This window comes from Microtus oregoni, unplaced genomic scaffold (genome assembly GCF_018167655.1).
Source record: "Microtus oregoni isolate MIOR12 unplaced genomic scaffold, Mior012 000017F_ref0000208, whole genome shotgun sequence".
NCBI lineage: Eukaryota > Metazoa > Chordata > Mammalia > Rodentia > Cricetidae > Microtus > Microtus oregoni.
Window position 1 is genome coordinate 12121706 of NW_024543076.1, and position 23397 is coordinate 12145102.

At 39.6% G+C, this 23397-nt stretch overlaps 2 pseudogenes; one reads left to right on the plus strand and one right to left on the minus strand.

Annotated features, from left to right (window-relative positions):
- Positions 1 to 693: 693 nt before the first annotated feature.
- On the plus strand, positions 694 to 19855 carry LOC121458483 (annotated as a pseudogene).
- A 2103-nt stretch (positions 19856 to 21958) lies between these two features.
- LOC121458291 overlaps positions 21959 to 23397 on the minus strand; it is a 44407-nt pseudogene continuing 42968 nt past the window's right edge.

Genomic DNA, 23397 nt, shown 5'->3' on the forward strand with positions numbered 1-23397 from the left:
AGTACTTTTCTACTAGGGACATTTTTTGCCCTCCCAGGATGTCCAGGATCACGTATGATCCTGGTGTCAACCTCATGGGTGCAAGGACTGCACACACGTGCCACCGCAATGATGCTGAGCTGCACTTTTGTCACACAGTCAGCCCTTTGCTTTCTGCTGTCTTCAGGAGCATAGTTAGGTTCTAGCAGGGGGAGGTTCGCTAGGCTTTATACCGTGATGAGGAGTGACCCTCTTCCCCCTGGAAAGCTTGTCCTCCCTCTAGCCACACAGCCAAGTCCACCCTGTTGTCAGTGGGATGACAGGTGTAGCCAGAGAGGCCTCAGGTCTGTTCTCTGCTGTCTTGAGATTTAGAATGTATTGCAATTGCTCTGATGCTTTGCTTCACAGGTTTGTAATCATAAAAATAATTATATATTTTATAGCAAACCTAACTAAGGTTGGTATGCCACATAATTGTACAGTTGGGGACACTAAAAAATATCTGTATCCAATATCTTGTATGGAGTTTTAAAGTCAGCAGTATTTGTGTTTATGCAATTGGTTTGAAACTGAATTTTAGATGTCATTATTTAGAAAACTATTTGGTGTTAGAAACTGGAAAGCATTATGGACTAACTAGTCTGTTATCATTATATACATATATATCTACACACATGCTAAATAATATTTTTATTGCACATATTTTCCAGAAAATGTCAGTTTATTCTTCAAGCTCTACTGCTTGGCAGTGATGACTCTGGTGGCTGCAGCCTACACCGTGGCTTTAAGATACACAAGGACAACAGCTAAAGAGCTCTACTTTTCAACCACAGCCGTGTGCATCACAGAAGTTATAAAGCTACTGATCAGTGTTGGACTCTTGGCTAAGTAAGTAAAAATACTTCTAGAGTGTTCAGTTCTTTTTTTTTTCTTCAAGTTAAGGTATTGAAAATTCAAGTCACATCTTCATGTATTAGGTTGATCTGAAGCAGTACTTTTCTACTAGGGACAGGTTTTGGCCCCCAGGAGGTAGAGTTTTGTATGTGTATCATAATAGGTATGTACTGGCATCTGGGCGACAGAGGCCAGGAATTCTTCTACATATCATGCAGTGCCTACAGCAGCCCTTTAAAGCAAAGGCCTGTCCATCCCCCAATGTTGGTAATGTTGAAACTGAAGAATTCCCGTATAAAGCAGGAGTTGCGCAAATGCAGATTTTTCTGTTTTTTTTCTTTTTTCTTTTTTTTTGTTTTTGCTGTAACAAACTACTTGCTCATGAAATTTGACCTTTATGGAAAAATTTTTTGATCCGTTTTCAGAGGAATATAATGATAATCATAAACATTTATAGGTGTTTCCTGTGTTAAGTGCCAGGCACTGTGCTAGGTGCTTTTTAATAATTTCATGTCATTTTAAAAATTTGACATATTGGCTGGGCGGTGGTGGCGCATGCCTTTAATCCCAGCACTCGGGAGGCAGAGGCAGGCGGATCTCTGTGAGTTCGAGACCAGCCTGGTCTACAGAGCTAGTTCCAGGACAGGCTCCAAAGCCACAGAGAAACCCTGTCTCTAAAAACAAAAACAAAACAATTTGCCATATTGGTATGTTATATCAATCAGCATATGAAGCGCCTCAAGATTATGCTGCTGATATGTCATGACACTGGGGGCTGCAAGGGCAGAGGGTGGACATGCAGGGGCAGGAGATGAATGCAGGGATGGAGATGCATGATGTGAAAGACACAAAGAGTAAATAAAAAGAAAGTTCAAAGAATTGTCCAAAGGTAAACAGGATGTTACTCCCTCCAGTCATTAAAAAACATGGCTTGGGTCGAGCATGGTGGCATGCTCTTTTATTCCCAGCACTTGGGAGATAGAAACAAGTTGGTCTCTGATGTCCAGAATAGCTTGGTCTATATCTAGAGTTCTGGGCTAGCCAGGGCTACATAATGAGACTCTGCCTCAACAAACAAACAAACAAACAAACAACAACAAAAGCACAAAACTCAAAACCAAACCATGGGTGGTGGAAACTGGGACTGGAGGGTTGTCTCAGTGGTTAAGTATACTTGCTCCTTTTCCTGGGGACCCAAGTTCAGTTCCCAGCACCTATGCTGGAGAGCTCACACCCTCCTGAACGCCAGCTGATCTGCATTAGACAGCCTCTTCTGGTATCTGTAGGCACACACACACACACACACACACACACACACACACACACGTGTTATTCACACACACATATGCATGCAGACATAAAAATAATCTTAGGGGAGCTGGAGAGATGGCTGCTCTTGCACAGGACCCTGATTGAATTCCTAGCACTCTCATGGCAACTTGGCTGTCAGTACCACTCTAGGCTATGGTCTCTGTGGCACCAAGCACACGTGAGATGCACAGACATCATATAGGCAAACGCTGATACACATAAAAAAGAATCTTAAAAAGAAGCACAGTTGGATAACAGTGCTTTACTGGGATAAATGTCAGGAAACATTTGTTACTTGGAAGCTTTCTTTAAACAGAAAGACAGCAAAACTGATTCACAGTTTGAATTTATATTTGTTTGAAAATTCATTGTTATAATGTTAAAATAATTTTCCAGATGTAAAAAGAAATTATTGTGAGATGAGGGGAGGGAAGGAGAACTGGGATTGATATGTGAATTTTTATTTATTTATTTATTTATTTATTTATTTATTTATTTATTTATTATGTATACAATATTCTGTCTGTATGCCTGAAGGCCAGAAGAGGGCGCCAGACCTCTTTACAGATGGTTGTGAGCCACCATGTGGTTGCCGGGAATTGAACTCAGGACCTTTGGAAGAGCAGGCAATGCTCTTAACCACTGAGCCATCTCTCCAGCCCCGATATGTGAAATTAAAAAATAAAAAAGTTATTTTTCTTGGTGTTCAAAGTATAAAACAGTATTTTATCATTGGAGAAAGACTTTTTTTCAGAATAATTATGTGGAAGACTTCTATTAAAAAGATAAAGGTCTAGAACTACTATTTAGAATGAGAAAGTAGAAAGAAAAGCTCATTCCTGACTGCTCTTTATGATGATGCACTGTAGAGTGGATCAATACAAAACCTCATTTATGTTTAAAATCACTACTTAGTTCTATAGTTTAGGTCCTAACTGACCACTAAAAACTGTTATTTGGCCCATTAAAGGCCTCATCCCCAACTTGGTTCTAGTGCAGGATCTTGGAGGGCTTTAGTACATTGGGGCATGCCCTCAAAGGTAACTGCAGGACCCAGTCTGCTTTTCTCTTTTACTTGGTGGCCACAAGGTGAACAGTTGTTGGGTACTATGTTGCTAGTGTAATTAATGAGCTGTCTAGCCCAGAGCAATGGGGCTAACTGAAACCTCCAACACGTTGATCAAATAAACCCTCACTTGTAAAAGGTGACTTTGTTACAGTTAACGAGAGTTAACACATTCAGTTTGTTACTGATCAACTGGCATTGAATTCGGTTAGCTATGACACTTGTGTGGATGAAGCCTATTTCCTTCCATGTATTTTCTTCATGTTGCGTTGTGGCTTACAGACACTTAGAACAGTGTTTAGCACTGCACTTGGGGGTCATTTGAACAGTAGCATCACCAACAATCAGCGTGAAGATGGGGAAAATGTAGCACTAAACAGACCACACTAAATAGATTATCGTCTGCAAGTGGCTGACTTTGTACTTTTCTTGTCCTGACTCTGAATTTACAGTTTTTTGTTTGTTTGTTTTTCAAGACAGGGTTTCTCTGTAGCTTTGGAGCCTGTCCTGGAACTAGCTCTTGTAGACCAGGCTGGCCTCAAACTCACTGAGACCCGCCTGCCTGTGCCTCCTGAGTGCTGGGATTAAAGGCTACAGTTTTTTTTTTAATCCCTTGTTCTTTTGTAAGCCCTTCAATGGTATTTAGACACTAGAATATAGATATTAGTTATATACGTTGCTACTGCACTAGCCTTTCTTCTAGGCCAGTGATTCTCAACCTCTGGGTTGTGACCCCTTTGGGGGGGGTCAAATGACCCTTTCACAGGGGTCGCCTAAGACCATTTGAAAGCACAGGTGTTTACACCATGATTGGTAACAATAGCAAAATTACAGCTATGAAGTAGCAATGAAATAATTTTATGGCTGGGGGCACCACAACAGGAGGAACTATATTAAAGGGTTGCAGCATTGGGAAGGGTGGGAACCACTGCTTTAGGCTCTTTGGGCAGACGGAGCTAGGAAGTATATGCCCGTGTAGACATACTTGTGCCTGGCTGTCTCTCTGCAGGATACCTCCCGTTATGGTCAGCACCACCAGGTTTTCACATCTTCCCAGTACCCATTTGTTTCCTTCTGCAGTGTTGATGAGCTTAGTTTCTGCTATTCTCAAATATTTACTAATTTGCTTAATCTTAGAATATGTACTAGATTAAGAATTACTGGGCTGTAAAGATGTCTCAGCAGATGGCAAAGGTGTTTGATGCCATGTCTGATGAACCACATTTGATCCTTGGGTCTACATGGTGGAAGGATGAACTGACTCTCACATGAGTACCATGGCGTGGAAAAACACGCATATGCACACACAAGTAAATAAATGTGATAAAAAGATTAAAATGATTCTTCCTTTCCTCTTTCTTCTTTCCTTCCTTCTTTTTTTTTTTTTTTGAGACAGGGTTTCTCTGTGTAATAGTCTTGGCTGTCCTGGAAGTTGCCCTGTAGAAGCCCTGTGGGTGCCCCGGGGGGTGCAGGGACAGGCACAGCAGGAGAGGAAGCTAAGCCAGGGCAGATGAGAGTTGCTTCTTCTGAACCCAGGTGGCTAGTTTGGGTTTCAATTCCTAGAGCTGGAATTCCAGTCCCATCTCTGGCTTGGGTTGGAGCTAAAAAGCTTCAGGCGCACAGCTTTTTCGTAAATTTGGGCGCCAAATGAAGCGCAACTAATAAAAACCCAGAGACAGAAATTGGGGTTCAATCCGACAACCAGAAAAGCAAAATAGTCAGCCACTGGCTCTTACTTTGACCTCAGTCTGAAATGGCGATCCTGACCCAAGAAATCTCAGAATAAGACTGAGACTGAGAGCTGTCTCCTGTTTTATATTCCTCTCTAGTGCTGGGATTAAGGCCTGCACCACACGGTTTCTATGGGAACTAGTGGCTACTGGGATTAAAGGTGTGTGGTACCACTGCCTGGTCTGTAAGGCTGACCAGTGGGGCGGTTTTACTCTCTGATCTTCAGGCAAGCTTTATTTATCAAAATATAAATGAAATGACACTACAGTAGACCAGGCTGGCCTGATCAAGGAGACCCGCCTGCCTCTGCCTCCCGAGTGCTGAGATTAAAGACGTGAGCCACCACCGCCTGGCTTTAAAAAGATTTTCTAGTACGAAGTTACTGACGTTCAGTAATCTGTATGCAGTTTTTTGCTTTAAGTGTTCGATCCTGTAGTGAATAACGTGTTAGGGGTGGTTGTATTCTCTTTTCCAGCTCTGAAATAGAATTTTTTTATACATCTTTATACATTTGAAGTAATGATTTCAGCTTTTACTTTGTTTAGTATTTCTTCGTTCTTACTGATTTTACTCATAGTTTTTCAGAGTCTTTGGAATATGAAATTATACTGACTAAACCATAAATTAGAATGTCAGGAAGAGAGAATATTGAATATGTGGAGGAATATATGGATGGGTACTTTGACAAAGCTTATGTGGTCTAATTAGCATTATTTTAATATGCAGGAAATTGCTGGGCACTGAGTATGGAATACATTAACTGTATTAAGTTTCTGTACTGAAATGTTTTATCATTTTTCATACATAAATGTCTTCATGTCAGTACATACAAATCTCTCTCCAAAGTGCATTGCAGTCCTCTATATAGACGTATGAGACATGCCAGTTACTATTCATGGACATTTGGTTTGTTTCCAGTTTTTTCCTATTACATAATAAGACACAGTGGTTATCTTTGTCCATAGATAGACTGTTGTGTGCCCGTGTGATTATATCAGATACTTTTTTGTTTCTATTGTTCTTTGAGGTGCTGGGATTGAACCAGAGTTTTACACATGCCAGGCAGGTACTTTACCACTGAAGACTCTTTACCTCAGATCACTTTGAAATGAAAAAGTCAATCAGGAGATAGTGCTTTGGGGGAAGAGGGACAGGCCAGTAGTGACAGGACAGAAGCTTGCTATATAAATATGGAGATCTGTTTGGATAACTGGAGTTCCTAGCATTTAACTATTCTTTAAAATATAAAGTACTTTTAAAGATTGTTTTGTTTGCTCATGAAACTGATTTCATAGTTTCATAGGAAAATCACTTATTAGCTATATGCTCTACTGATCCCTCTGAAGCCCATTAACACTGATGGTACAAGTTAAACCTGTCACTGGTAGAGTATGGAAAAGGAGGTGAAGACACTTCCATTCTGCTTCAGAAGAGAACTGGCTTTTTCATTGTTTGCTCTTCCCCACGGTCCACGGATGGCGTGGCCCTGGCAGGATGTGTAAATGTTAATGTACTTAGACCTTGGATGTCTTCCAGTAGTTAAAATACACCACACTTGTTAAGCTACTTATCTATAATAAGGTCACAGAGGAGTCTTTTACTGTTTTATGGTGTTATCTATAATACTATAAAATCTGATAAATACATAAGTCATAGATTTTCTAGCCTTATTCATTTATCCTGTTGGGCGGACATTTTCTCTACCTCTTAGTACCCCTGCTGTAATAATGTTCTGAGACTTAGGGAAGAAATAAAAATCATGTACCTCATGTATTTTCTCATATAACATGTCTTAATTTTCAGTATCCTAAACTTTGCAGATAAGACATTTGTAAACAAAGCCGAAATGCCTATCACAAGTAACCTTAGTGTTGTGTTCGTACAGGGCCTTGGCAACCCAGGCAAGGATTTTCCCTTTCTGATTGTTCTTGCTAAAGGAGGCCTACTTTGGCTCAGAAAGAAAGATTTGGTTTCATCATGAATTTTCTTGTTTTTCTGTTGGGTTTTGGGGCAAGGTTTCAGTCTGTAATCAAGGGCATTCTAGAAGTAGTTTAGGCTAGCCAATTCTGTTCTGTGGATATCTGAAGAAAAAAATGTCACTGATAGTGTTGAATCAGCCTCTTAAGGCTTAGAGCTGACAGTAAATGGGGTTAGAGAAGGACACTAACCATTACGCTATAGCCTGGGAAGGATCAGCACGAAGAACCTTCTATTGGAGAGAAACAGATCTAGGAGAGGGTAGGAGGCTGATGGTGATGTACAAACAATGTCACTCAGTAGTTTCTCCAGGGAGCCACTCTGAAGACAAGGTAGTGTGTGCAAGTCGGCATTTAGAAGAATACATGGCAGAGCCTATACATGTAGGAATTAGACCTGTACTCTCATATGATGCGGACGAGTGCTAACTATGAAAAACCATGAACTATTATGTTTTCTGATATATAATCTTTTAAGAGGGTTCTTTGGTCTTAGTTTCTTTTCCTGTTGCTGTGACAAAAATGCCCTAACACATAAAAGAGACAGAGGGTTTATTAGCCTACAGTTACAGGTTTCAAGCCTCCTGGCAGGGAAGTCACGGCGGCAGCAGTTAGAGGCAGGTGATCACATGTGTCTACACTGAGGGAATGTGGAATACAGATGCTAGTGACAGTCCTCGTCTGAGGGGATGTGGAATACATGCTAGTGACAGTCCTCGTCTGAGGGAGTGTGGAATACAGATGCTAGTGACAGTCCTCGTCTGAGGGGATGTGGAATACAGATGCTAGTGACAGTCCTCATCTGAGGGGATGTGGAATACAGATGCTAGTGACAGTCCTCGTCTGAGGGGATGTGGAATACATGCTAGTGACAGTCCTCGTCTGAGGGAGTGTGGAATACAGATGCTAGTGACAGTCCTCGTCTGAGGGAGTGTGATACCTGCAGTAGGTGGGCCTTCCCAGCCTAATTAACACAGTCAAGAGAATTCTCCACACACAAGCCTATCTCACTCAGATCCCTTCCAAAATGATTCTAGATTGTGTCAAATTGACAATTCAAGCTAACCATCACACTTGAATTTGATCTCTTGGCAGTTATTTTAACTTTATAATGGAGGAGAAAATAATTGAAATGTTGTTCTTTATACTCTGGTTAAGATGTTAGTCAAGTATATAGTACATTTTAGACATTTATTAGGAAGCAACCAAGGACTTGGGGATGTAGATCAGTGGTAGAGTGCTTGCCTAGAATATGCAAAGGCGGCCCTGAGTTATCTCATTCCCTCACAAAAGAAATGTTTAAAGATGTTCAGATTGCTTGGAAAATTACGCGTGTGTGTATTTGGATTCCTTTTCCCCTCGTAATATTTGTAGTCCCCAGCCCACACTGTGCACAGAACTTTTCAGCATAGAATATAACACTGTAGTACGGAGACTTGTGAACTTGGTAACAGATCTGTAACTGGGAAAGAAGCTTTGTGTTCCTGTGGTCTAGACCAAATTTCCTGTCTTAAGTAGAACATTTTCTTGAGGGCTAGAATGTTCTACAATGAATGAATAGAAATAATCAATTTGATACAATGTACCAAAATTTTGTCGCCTTCCCCAGGACTTTGTTTCTGCAGCATTTAAATATGAAAATAATCACAAGTGTTGATTCTAATGCTAATAAAAAGCACAGGTTATGAGGGTGCTCTCAGTTACATCTAGGACAATTTAGATAAAGTTTATTTTGAGGTTGATGCCTATTATAAAATATTGTTTTATTTTTATATTTAGGAAGCAAATGAAGTGATTTTCTGTAGGGGAAATATAAGCTACATTAGCCTTGGTTAATCTAGCCTTTGGTTAATGTGGCTTTTTTTGTATATTACAGATGTAGTTTACTTTTATTGAAGTTAATCAGTTTTTCAGATTTTCTATAGAACTATACATAAATTTTAAAAGTATGTTTATATAAAAATTTATTACCTATTATAACCAGCACTGAGTAAATTTATAAATAATAAGAACCACATGCTTTCAGACCCAAGTTGTATAACCACTATAGCCTTCTCTTGTTTTCATTGATGTTGAGGCATACTTGGTACAACAGAGTTGGAGTGACAGAGCATTAATTTTGTCTCCTGATATCTATTACTAATCATACAAAAACTCTTGGAATTTTGGCCAAAGGATTTTGGTGATAATCCTACTTAATTATCATACTTTTTTCTAAGTAGAATTTAACTTTTATAGGTCTATTTCTTTAAATAAGTCTCAAATTAGTTGGGCAGAGTTCTTAAGAGTCCACTCTAAATTACATCAGGTACTCAACTGGGTGTGGAGTCTCATTCACAGAATGCTACAGATGTGTGTATGCCTGTAACCCCTGCATCTGGGAGGTGAAGGAAGGGGATCCTAAATTCAAGTCGGCCACAGAAGAAGATCCTGTCTCAAGAAAAGGAGGTCAGGGTGTAGCTCAGTGGTGGATGACTTGCTCAGCACAAGAACTGGCTTCTGCGCCTCGCACTGGGTGGGGAAGTATTGAATTTCCTGCCTCACCACTTTCATCTCCCCTTATGTTTTCAAAGAGAAACTGGAAGCTTGGATAGATTTAAGGCGTCTTTAAGTGAAAATGTCCTGGGAAGCCCCAAGGAACTGGTGAAGTTAAGTGTGCCGTCAATGGTGTATGCTATTCAGAACAACATGGCTTTCCTAGCTGAGTAACCTGGACGCAGCAGTCTACCAGGTGAGTGCAGTTAATGATATAAAAGCTCTGAACTGAGACATGACGGTGCATACCTTTAATCCTAGCACTCTAGATCTCTGAGGCCAGCCATGGATAGATATTGAGATCTTGTCTCAAAAGAAAACTGGGATTTGAGGTTGTTGAATTTCTCCAATGGAGATTTTCTTAATTAACTCTTTACTACATTCACAAGTATTTTCTTAATTCTCCTAGTGATAGGAGATATTTCTGTAAAAGACTAACATTAGATGAATTTCTTATTTGTTTCTAGGTGACCTATCAACTGAAGATTCCCTGTACTGCTTTATGTACCGTTTTGATGTTAAATCGAACACTCAGCAGATTACAGTGGATTTCGGTTTTCATGCTGTGTGCTGGAGTCACGCTTGTACAGTGGAAACCTGCCCAGGCTACGAAAGTCGTGGTAAGAAACAAAATCATGTGCCGTAGGTAAAAAGAGAACTCCTCTCGTACAGCACCTGATCATGCCATCCAGTCACGTTGATGAATGGAGAGCAGCATCACTTTTGATGTAAAATGCACCCTGCCTTATAGGTGGGCTTTCCTCGTTAGCACTGGTTACTGAGGGTCATCATACTTAGTATGGCGTTACGGTTTAAATGAGATGGCCCCGCTCTCTGGTAGACCATGTATTTGACTCCTGGCTGGTGATGTTTTTAGGAGGCTTAGGAGATATGGTCTTGCTGGAGGAAGTGTGCTACTGGGAGCATGCTTTGAGGTTTTTACCGTTCGCAATTCAGTTCCCTCTGCGGTGGTTGTTGCTTATGGTTTAAGATGTGAACTGTCAGCTGCTCCTGCTGCTATGCTTACTTGCTGCCTTCCCCAGTGTGACACTGCTTCAGCCCAAAGAAAACCCACTCTTGCATTAATTGCCTTGTCATGATGCTTATCACTGCAACAGAAAAGCAGCTAATACCACCGGCTTTCTGTTTCTAAGAGGAAAGTGTTAATATATATTAGTGATAGAAAACATTCTTCACTATATGCCTTTTTAATGGATAACAGCACACTGTATTAGTAACCTTTCTATTGCTGTGATGAAACATCATGACCAAGGCAGCTTAGAGAAGAAAGAGTTTATCTGGGCTTACGGGTCCAGAGGGAGAGTACCTGATGGTGGAATGGTGGCAGTCCATGCATGTGGCTGGAACAGAAGCTGAAGGGCTCACAGCTTGAACCACAGCACAAAACAGAGCCGACGAGGAACGACATGGCTTTGAAGCCTTAAGGCCTATTCCAAGTGACATACTCCTATGGCAAGGCCACATCTTCTAAATCTTATCAAACATCCTCACTGAGACGACTAAGGATTCAAACATCTCAGCCTGTTGGGGCATTCATTCTCATTTAAACCTCCACAAACAACTCTAGAAAAGGTGAGGTAACTGTCCAAAGACAGTTAATAGCTAAACTGTACAGGCTTCTTCATGCCATTGCAGTTTCTAGATGGTTTTAAGCTGCTTTTGGAAATGCTGAGTATGGTTTCCCCGTCCAGTTTTCATTCCCTTTCATTTAGTCTCTGGCAGTATGCCCACTGTCAGCCATTAGGGATGACAGTGGAGGACTGTTCTGACATTGATACGAAAGTGGTAAAAATAGCCCTTTATGTGTTGGTTTCAAAATGACTGTTAAGGAACTTGCCCGATTTTTCAGAGTGCTATAAGCCTCATTATTCTTCATGTCATAACAATGAAATTACTACCTTCATAGGATGGACCTGTGAGTGTGTGAGGTAATGTCACATCCCTACTCTTCATAGGATGGACTTGTGAGTGTGAGGGTAATGTCACACCCTACTCTTCATAGGATGGACCTGTGAGTGTGAGGGTAATGTCACACCCTACTCTTCATAGGATGGACCTGTGAGTGTGAGGGTAATGTCACATCCCTACTCTTCATAGGATGGACTTGTGAGTGTGAGGGTAATGTCACACCCTACTCTTCATAGGATGGACTTGTGAGTGTGAGGGTAATGTCACATCCCTACTCTTCATAGGATGGACCTGTGAGTGTGTGAGGGTAATGTCACACCCAACTCTTCATAGGATGGACTTGTGAGTGTGAGGGTAATGTCACATCCTACTCTTCATAGGATGGACTTGTGAGTGTGAGGGTAATGTCACATCCCTACTCTTCATAGGATGGACTTGTGAGTGTGAGGGTAATGTCACACCCTACTCTTCAGGTGTCCCAATTTAAACTCGTTTATTTCTGTGGCCTGTTTCTAGAGACCTTCCTGAGGCCCGCATTTCATTTCCAGATGTATCGTTCTGTCATTGCTCCACAGTATGCCCTAAAACTGGATTCGATGTCCAAATACTACCTAAGTTGTATCAGACATAGCTTGATATTACGCCTTTGCTTTAAACAGAGGTCTGCTAAGTCAGCATATAGTCAGTTTTGGGCGAGTTTATTTTTTTAATTGGCTATATATACAACTGATGTTTTATAAGTACAACTTGTTTTGAATTTCGAGTGTAGCTAGCTTATCCTAAACCAGTATTTGCATTTAAACTCATCCTGTCAGATGAGAAAGTCTCCTGTGGAGTATCTACCATGCGGACAGGAGTTTTTGCATACATTCATTCCACACCACCTTGTAACAGTGGGTTACTTTCTGTTTAAGAATTAGATTAATTGTATTCTAAGATCCTATACACTGTTGGAGCTTGGACTAGTAGGCTTGGGTTTCCAAATTTCAGTTTCTTTTTCATTTTGTTGTTACACTGGTCTATACCAGGTGCCTGTTTACAAAATACTGAGACTACAGACTGTAACTTGAGCAATAGTCAAGAATCACAGAGGGTCATTAAAACCCTTTAGTATCCCAGGAGTAAAATTTTTCAGTTTTCAGTGACTGGACATTTTAGGCTACACTTTATGTCTCAGTCCCAGGCACTGCTGACATTAGGCTTTCTGCTGTTGAACAAAGGTATCTCATCCTTACTATAGTACGAACAGTCCTGTGTCCCAGTGCTTTAATTCCAGCGGAGTACTGAGGTAGTATTCGTTTCTCAGGATGACAGATGACACTCCTGAAAGCTCGTTTAGGGAAGGAAGAAAACGAGAGCTGAAACAGTATGTTGGGTACTATATACATACATCTTCTATATACACCTGTCAGTCTCCCCTGTACAGGAAGCTGTTACGGGCCATTCCGAGATGTGTGTTATCACTTACCTGCTTAGCATACAGCAATGATTCTGGTACACAGAATGGTCTAAGTATTTGGTAAAAATTCAGTAAAGTGTGTAGTGTCAAGAGTTAGTACTTTATCCAAATTATAAGGGAGTAAGTTATCTTACTTACTGTACCATTTTCAGGACTGATAACTTTGGTTCAGGGTAGAAGCAGAAATTAAAATTAGTAAGCAAGTCAAGTACTTGGAAATTGAGGTATACATGTTATATTGTGCATGTCCTCTGTGTATGATTTGAAAGAAATTCTTTCAACTTAAATGCTTTGGTTAATTTGAAAATTGTTTTTTCATTTTGTTTGCTGCTTTATCATTCTTATTTAATTATGTCTGATATGAAATGTACTTTTAGTAGAAGCATAAGTAGGCCTTCTCTTTTTCTTTTTTTAAAGACAAGGTCTTAATATATACCCCCGGCTGTCCTGGAACTCCTAGAGATCCACCTGCCTCTGCGTGCAGGGATTAAAGGCATGTATCACAGGCCTGGCAACATGTATATTTGTAGTTATTTCTTTGGACTGTTGGATTAATTTGGTTGCACTTACTAAGAGTAACTTTAAAAACTTACAATTGCAGGTAGAGCAGAACCCATTATTAGGCTTCTGTGCCATAGCTATTGCCGTCTTGTGCTCTGGGTTTGCAGGTAAGTTGTGAAAGCACCGTGTTACCATGTAACTGTAAAAACCGCATCTCATTTCCTTGGTTTTTTCCTAACAATTTTATTCCCATTAAGACTTTAAATTCCTTCTTATGTTGTTTTGTGTCAGCTATTTCCCCCCTCTCCCCTTAAGTATGTGATTCACTTACCACAGTTGTTCAGACTTCAGAGTTGCAGCTAGGAATATACTTCGGCCATTCTTGGCCATCTTAGTTTAGCCAAGGACCAAAAGTTAATGGAAAGGCCTCCAGCAATGAAGGGAATTAACCTTCAGGGAGGCCGCAATGAGTACTTCCCATGTCCCCAAAGTATCACTGTTTTCAAACTTGTCTCTGCTGCCATGGTTACTAGGATAACCAGCTTAGACTGTCTTGTACCTATAATCTCAAGTTCTTCCTTTGCTTCAACAGACTAGGAGCTATGGAATAGAAAGAGGAGGTGGGGGAAATGTACCTTAGCAAACATAATATCAAAGAAGAACAGCCAAAACATCAAGGAAACAGGAAAGTATGGAGTCATATTAGGGACAATTATTCCTCTCATGAATTAAGAAAAGATAAGAAATATACGAAGCTTAATATAAGAAATGAAATGTGTTGCAGAAATAGCTCCAACAGGTATGAAACTCAAGAGCTTTTTAATAAAGAATATATTAGTGGTATTTGTATATCTCTTTATTTCCACCTATTTCAAGAGTGATTTTTTTTTAACTAGGAAAACAGGAAAGACATAGAAATAAAATATTGCTTATAAATGTTTTATAGGAGAAGAGAAAGGTTAAATTTAGGAATATACTTAATTAATCATAGTCATGGTAAATAAACTCTTTATTTTTAAGAATCAACAAATTAGGAACAAAATTTTAATCACCAAAAAATATTCTTTTGCTTTTCAGTAATATCTTTGAACACTGAAATGCTTATACCCCATATCCTCTTTAGTCTAGCCTCTGCTTAGAGCTGAGGAAGCAGAAGGTGGTTTAATGCTTGTCCTGTCCTGAAGTAACATCACTGAATAGCAATGCCTTTTCCAGACAGAAAGTCTAAGTGGGAAGTTTCAACAGCTATTTTATGTTTGTTGCCATAGTCTGGCTCTTTCCAAAATAGCCTCATCAAAATCAAATCTTGTTTTTGCCAGGTACGGTGGCAGGACCTGAGAGGTAGAGGCAGGCAGATTCAAAGTCAGCCTGGTCTACAGTTCCAGGCTAGCCAGGGCCACATGGTGAGATCCTGTCCCCAAAATAAAGATTAATATAAAAATTATTTTTAGTTATACCTTTTAGTTGGTAAATAACAGTTCCCAGTGTCTCTGGGTCAACATGCATTCATCTAACTTTAAAGCCTGACATAGTGGTATTTGACTTTTTAGGGACAAAAGCTGTTTTTTTTGTTTGTTTGTTTGTTTGTTTATTTTTCTCCCTTTTCTCTATGGGGGAAAAAACATTTTTTGAGCCTTACCCCCTACCCAAGTCCTGGGAAAAATACATCCACACACAAATTTAATACCTAATAAGTAGTTCCCAGCACATGATATTGTCTGCAGCTTACTTTAGTTTGGTTCTGTCACTGGAACGACACCAGCTGGGTGATTAGATAGCTGCCCCACAGTGACACACACTCATCCTCACAGGTGTCAAGGGGGTGGGAGTAGGATAACTCACTCAAGTGCTGTAGCTTTAAGATTGGTATTAAGGAATAGAGAGTTCTTTGATCTAAAGGGAAAACTGTTCTTGACTGTTTAACAACCGTTTGTCAAATGGAGCTTATGACGTTTTCTCTTCATTATTAATCTATATGCTTTGTAAAAGCAATGTGGTGATGTTTAATATATCATGTCGTAAACTACATAACAAACGTGTATTTAACTAATACTAAGAATATTTTTTCCCCAAATCATGCACTTGGGGTGTGTTCTAAACAGAATATCATTAGTTAATTCATACTATCTTTAATACATCTATGTCCATTTTTTCCCTAGGAGTTTATTTTGAAAAAGTTTTAAAGAGTTCAGACACTTCCCTTTGGGTGAGAAACATTCAGATGTATCTGTCTGGGATTGCTGTGACATTAGTTGGTGCCTACTTGTCAGACGGAGTGGGAATTAAAGAAAAAGGATTTTTCTATGGTTACACGTATTATGTCTGGTTTGTCATCTGTAAGTATCTAGGAATAAAAGGTCTGAGTAGATTCTTTTTGCTTTTTATTTTAACTCTTAAGTTAGATGTCTGTCATTTTGGAATTATTCCTTTGATAAAGTGATGAATACCAGTTCAGAATATATAATTTTGTTTTTATCAACTTGCTATCTCAGAGAAATAATCAGAAAGAATCTTGTGTTATAATAACTGTGTCTAATTTAGTAGTGGACTAGTCTTTTACACATCAGAGACTTGCTTCTGAAGAAAACTGTTCTCCTTGTCCTAGGTAAATGAGTGTGCCATCTCTGGGGATGGAATGTTTTCATGATTGAGTACTGAGATCTTATTTCTTTCTGTCTCCTAAGTCCTTGCTAGTGTTGGCGGACTCTACACCTCTGTTGTGGTCAAGTACACCGACAACATCATGAAAGGCTTCTCTGCAGCCGCCGCCATTGTTCTTTCTACCATTGCCTCAGTCATCCTGTTTGGGTTACAGATAAGTAAGTTGTTAACATGGATGAGCCTCTCTTCATGGTCTGCTCCAATTCTTATTTAGAGCAATCCTAATTTTGCTGCGGTTTATTCTGTGGTGTGCAGCTGTGTGAAGGAGATTATGCAACACTTCAGTATCCCTGTCCCCTAAAATATTACATACAGATGTTTTAGGTGAGCCAGGTTGTACATTTGGTCCTCTATAACTGTGGCTTCTGCATCTGAGGATTCAATCATGTTAGAAAATATTAGGGAGAAAACTGTCTGAATATGAATATACTTCTTGTCACAATTCCTTAAGAATAAAAATAACTGCCAGGCATGGTGGCACACACCTTTAATCCCAGCACTTGGGGGGCAGAGGCAGGGGGATCTCTGTGAGTTCAAGGCCAGTCTGGTCTACAGAGTGAGTTCCAGGACAGCCAGGGCTGTTACACAGAGAAACCCTGTCTCGAAAAACCAAAACCAAACTAAAACAAGAATATAAATAATTACAGTACATTGTAGTAGATATTTTAAGTAGCCTATGAAGGACTTGTAGGGAAGGTATTTATGTGTAGGTTATGTGTAAATGCCATGCTGTCTTCATATATGGGACATGAAGATTTTGGTGTCTGAGGGAAATGCTCGAACCCATCCCCGTGGACGCACAGGGACTATGGTGCTATGGTCAGGTTCTCAGGGAAACAGCCTGACTGGAGGAAGTGACTCCTTCCAGCAGTGGAGTTACCACATGTAGACCTATTTTGAAGCCTCCTTTCATTTCCTTTTTATTTCAAGTCTTCCTGTTCTGGACTTAGGTTTACAGCAGAATTGTGGCACCTTTGTTATGCTAATCCTGTTAGTGTTTTTTTTTTTCCTTAACTGTCATATCCAGCTTTTGAATTATTTAAGCAGCAATGTTTTAGTGTTTCAGGTTTATTTTAAGCTTTATAGTAATTATTTTCTTTATTGATCAATTATTATACCATAACCTACTAAGGAAAATATATTAAATGTGTACATTAAGTGAAAGGGGGAAAACTGTCCTGTATTAATTTCATTTTAGAATAAACCCCTCTTACAAATACAAGTAGAAGCATTATCAGTTTTGCAGAAAGCCGTTTTATAGGATGGTTCAAATCTCGTCTATTGTAAGTTTTGGCAGCAGCCTTGGGGAAAGAACACAATCATGTCTCACACCTTTTCTCTCAAGTGATGTCATTGATCGCCAGGGTTTATCGGGTGATTTACCTAGAACAGTCTCCACCAAACAACAAGGAAGTTGTACAAGTCCTCCCACAGCATTTCTGGTGTTCTTCTCATCCGATTTGAGTAAACATTTAATGGTAGTTCTCATCTGTCCTTATATTCAATGTGATCCCGTGACTTTGCTCCTGAGAAAAACTTGGTAACTATAAAATATTTCTGTCTTAGGAGTCTCTCAGCTAACTATTGAGATATTAAGATATAAACTGTCTTGCCCCTCGAATTCAAAGCTGGTCTTTTACTGTAGATGAACTAAAACTGAAGCTTGGTGCTTTTTCTTTCTATTCTTTTTAGGGGGCGGGGCTATCCCATGTAGCTCAGACGGCCCCAGACTCAGTAGAAAGCTAGCAGTCTTGAACTCCTGAGCCTTCTGTCTTAGGATTACAGACATGTACCAACATGGCAATTTTTAAAGGTATCAATACTGAACCACTGTGCAATACAGTTAATATGTATAGAATGTGGTTCAGTTTTAAGTATACAGTTTTGACATTAGCATTTATTTATATAATGCCTACATATGAAGCTTATAGAAGGGTTTTATTGTTACTATTTTTTTTCTCTTTGGTGTGTGGGTCCATGTGGATCAGTTGCTCTCCCTATGTTGGGGACAGGCCCACTGACTGTTTGGCTAGACTAGCTGACAGATAGCTCCAGGGGTGGTCTGTGTCTGCTCCCACAGTCTTCCCACAGCACCGAGGCTGCGTTTGGGTGAGTGCTGGCGATTCAGGCTCTCAGGCACCTCAGCCCTCATACAAGTTTTGAACATCCCAGTTTTCAGGAGTAGCATGAAAAAGAGACAACCGTGGCAGGAAACACAATAATCACTTTATCACCTATCCAGAAATTTTCAGTGGTTTTTGAATGCTGAATTTTGTGTAGCTATCTTTTACATTAAGCTTTCTGGGATTGTAAGTAAGCCATATCATACCACATTTTTTTTCTATTCATACACACACACACACACACACACACACATATATATTTATATTACATTTACTTACTTCCTCTCACTATGTGTCTTCTAGGGAAAACAACATACCTCTTTGTTGGGGTAGTCTAAGATAAGAGGCTTACTAATGTTTTTGAAAAGTATGTTATCACTCCTTTGATATTTATTTTTTCCTCCAATTTCCTTTCTGCTTAGAATAGATAACTTCTCATAAAAACATGTGTGACCTGGTAGTGCAGCCTACAGTTAAAAAGATTTTAGGAGTGGGATGACGGCTCATTAATAAAGTGCTTGCAGTCCTAGCAGCAGGGAGGCGGGGGCAGGAATCCCTGGGTTTGGTGGGCTCCACTCAAAGGAGAGACCTTGCTGAAAAAGAGACGGACAGCATTCCTAAGGATGATGCCCAGGACCCTACACACATAAAATGCTTCTTAAAGTTCATCATTTTTTTATAGTCTAAAGAAAAAAAGTTATTTTTCTTTCTCTTTTCAGCACTTTCCTTTGCAATGGGAGCTCTTCTTGTGTGTGTTTCCATATATCTCTATGGCTTACCCAGACAAGACACTACATCTATTCAACAAGAAGCAACTGCAAAAGAAAGGATCATTGGTGTGTGATTTGAATCTTAACTGACCTATAACGACTTAACTGTTGATAAAAAATTAGAGCCTTAAGTCAACCCCAGATGGTAGCTTAAACAGTATCAATGGATTAACTATATGACATAAGAATCAAGAAGGAAACTGAATGAGTGAAGTGCTAAAACAGATTTAATTTGAGTATGTTTGGTGTCAAGTTATATTACTTCAGAATGAAGGACTTTACTACAAAGTGTGTGTGAGAGAGAGCGTGCGTGTGTGTATGTATGTATATTGTGTACAGGGAGCATTCAGTTGACATGGTATCAGGACTACATGCGTGTGTCTCATGTACACAGAGCAGAGGTGACAATACAGGGTCAGAACATCAGGTGAAACTACAACATTCAGTAGACAAGGTTGAGACGGTGTCTGAAGGTTCAAGTGCCAAAGCCACTTCTGTACACACTGTTCTCTTGTTCAGGTACCGGGAGAGGAGGGTGAACCTTCCTAGTCTAGATCATGGATAGTACTTTTGTAGCAGTAAAAAGTCTGGCTTCTCTTATCAAAGTGAAGAATGAATAAGATAAGACAGTTGAGAACAAAACTCAGTGTGTAAACAGAATCTGCTTCATAGCTCAGACACTGACTTCTGTCTGGGAACTTCAGTGCTGTATTTGTGCCAGTCACTGTCTGGTTCATATTTCTTTGCTGTTAGCTGATATACTTTTCAGAAAATTTTCTAAGTCGCTTTTATACTTTCTTTTTTTATAATGTATGGTTACCTGTTGGGCTCTGAATTTGTGAACTTTCAGTGATTTCAGTGATTTTAAAATATTTCTATAATGTTAATGGGGAAATCCAGCAATAAATTTATTTATATCACTTTTGTGTAGTCACTTTGTTTTATGATACGATCACTATGATAATGCAAAAACATGGCTTTTTTTTCTACGTATGAAAATTTAACAAAGTAATCTAATTCTTACAAACCTTGAGCAAAAAAGAATTTCTAGGGAGGATTACAGCATAGTAAGTCTTTTCAAAGAACTGTATTTTTGAAGACTTAATCCCTGTATAATTTTGCTCAAGACTGAAATAGTGGTCTGAGGAGTTTCTCCAAAGAAGTGGAGAGAAAGAGTAGATATGTAAAACATGCCCCAAGTGTACACGTTCATCCCACAGCGGGTTTGCTGTAGGAAGGTCAGTGCTACTCTAAGTAGAAAACTAGCAAATCACTTACAACTGTGACCACATAACATTTAGATTAAATGTGGAAGGCCAAATAGAAATGCTGGCAGAAGATGGTGATGGTTCTCAAACAGCACATCGTACTTACTGTTAGCTAAATTAAACCCATATCACTGAATCAAGTCAAACTACCTTGTCTGTATGCAGATACATGGAAGCCAAAACTCCACCTCAAATTATGCTTTAATACTGGCCCACACTTGACAAAAACCTGAATTCAGTGTTCTGTAGCTGCTTGCTATTTAGATGCGTATGTCCCTGACTTCACAGTTTGTTACTGTATATTCCAGCTAACGGTAAGCCCAAGGCCAGTTCTCACTGCTGTCTGCCAACGCTTACTTTACATCTCCCTGTATTTGGTCCAGGAACTAGCTACTGTTAAAATAAAATCGGCAACCAACCTTCACCAATTATTAGATGAAAACAGGAGGTAATCTCAGTTATAAGAATAATTTCTACAAGCCCCCATGAGTCCCAGTCAGTTGATTCTATGGGCCATGTTGGAGCCTGTAGGGGTCTGACCTAGGTTCTCTGCACATTTCTTGTGGGACTCCTAACAGTGGGAGTCCTCTGACTCTTTCTGCCTGCTTGTGGGACCCCTTTCCTCCTACTTGGTTGCCTTGTGCAGCCATGATGTGATGGTTTGTGCCTAGCCTTACTGTAGCATGTATTTGGTTGATGTCCCTGGGTGGATCTGGGGAATCTGGGAGGTGGGAGACAGAAGCTGGAGAGAGTGGAAGTGAGAGAGGGCACACTGCAGTTGGGATGTGTATATGCGAAAAATAAAATAATTTTTTTTCCTATTAATCCCAGCACTCAAAAGGCATATCTCTGAGTTCAGGTCAGCCTGGTTTACATAGTGAGTTCCAGGCCAGCTGGGGCTACACAGACCTTGTCTCATATTGACTAAAAAAAGAAAAAAAAAAGATTTCTGGGGCCAGCAAGTTGTTTCAATGCTTATGAGTAAAAGCCTGACACCCTAAGTTTGGGACTTGGAACCCACCATAGAAGGAGAGAACCAACTTCCAGAAGCTGTGCTCTGACTTTCAAGTGAACACCCCCCCTCCCTCCTCCCCCACCAAGAAGAAGCTGAAAAGAAGTTCTTGTTGGAGTCTAAATGTGCAGGCCTGTAACCCTAGCTGAGCGAAGCCAGTAGGATCACAGATTCAAGGCCTGGCTAGGTTATAAATTCAAAGTCCACATGGGCAATTTACATGACATTCTAATTCAGTATAAAAAAATAAAAAGAAGGGTAGGTATCCTTGCCTAGTGCACACAAAGTTTCAGGCTCAGTCTCTAGCAACATAAACAATCTAAATATTATAATATATGTGCATATACATGCACACACATAACATACGCACATACTTGTATTTGAGAAAAATGACTGCAGGCCAGAATTTAAATGTTAGTCTTTTGCCCCAATGATATCACAAGGTTTGAAATTTAAAAGACTCAACTCAGTTTCTTACATGTTTGAATACCTACTGATCATGAGTGAAATACACATATTTTTTTAAGAGTAAAGATTAAATAAGTTAATGTTACTATATAAAAATATATATTCTGATCAGGTGGTAGCAGTGGCGCATACCTTTAATCCCAGCATTCGGGAAACACGAGACAAGTAGATATCTGTGAGTTTGAAGCTAGCCTCAGAGAAACCCTGTCTGGAAACAACCCCACCCCCTAAAAAAAAAACCATACATACATATATATACACACACACATATATACATATATATATATATAAATTTTGGCACAGAACAATAAATTCTATTCCGAACAGCAAGGCATCTTATAACTAGAACTTATTTGGCATTAAAAACCACACTTTAATTAGAAATTACATATTACATTCTACATACAGGTGTAATTCCAAGAAGTTTCATCCCATTGGCGAGGACAGAACGAACAGCTTTGAAAAGATGAAGCCTAGCCTACAAAATAAAAAATGATTAAATGTTCAAGATTATGTTAGCAATAAGCAAATAAAGAGTGGTTTTAGAAGTTATTCTAGGGGCTGGAGAGATGGCTCAGTGGTTAAGAGCATTGCCTGTTCTTCCAGCGGTCCTGAGTTCAATTCCCAGCAACCACATGGTGGCTCACAACCATCTGTAATGAGGTCTGGTGCCCTCTTCTTGCCTGCAGGCATACAAGCAGACAGAACAATGTGTGTATATATATATATATATATATATATATATATATATATATATATATATAATAAATAAATAAATAAAAAGAAGTTATTCTAATTTAAGGAAGGAATTTTGTATGATAGTCCTTTGCATACTCCAGGCAAGGAAACAGATTCTAGCTTCCAGTGGAGTGGCAGAAACTGTCACTTGGACTCCTGACAGAAGAAGACACCATTGGTAGTCTGCTATTTTGGGAAATACTTAAACAGATTATTATGGCCCAATTCTATTTATTACCCAAGTCACAAAGTATACTGCTATATTTAATCAACAAGATATTTCAGGAATCTTCCTAAGACTTTTAGTGATAACATTTTATAATGTTAAGTTCAGTCAAAGAAACATACCCCAGCCACATCAGGAGGACTGTCTTTCACCTGGAGTGTTTTATGCGCCATAGCTGCAAGGTGACTGAAACAAGAGAAAAGTCAAAGTGAGGACGAGTAGGAACTTCCTGTCCACGAGTCCCATACCTAAGCCAACACTTTACTTGAAGGAAAAGCCTAGAATCACTAAAATCTGAAGTAAATGTAGTTGCTTGCCTGTGATAAAGTAAACACTGAACTCAAGCTTTAGACTTTAGTCCTGCTTCTACTAAATGACAAATTTTAAAAATTTTGATTTGAGGGGCTGGAGAGATGGCTCAGTGGTTAAAGAGCATTGCCTGCTCTTCCAAAGGTCCTGAGTTCAATTCCCAGCAACCACATGGTGGCTCACAACCATCTGTAAAGAGGTCTGGCGCCCTCTTCTGGCCTTCAGGCATACAGACAGAATATTGTATACATAATAAATAAATAAATAAATTAAAAAAAATTTTGATTTGACTATTTTAAAGAAATAGGACTTGCCTTTCTAACAAGTAATACTTCCTTATGTAGATAACTTTTTAAAGTATAACATGGTGTAGACCTTCCCTTGTGCCAGAGGGGGCTGGACAGGCACTAGTTATCACTGCGCTGCACACATACACTGGAC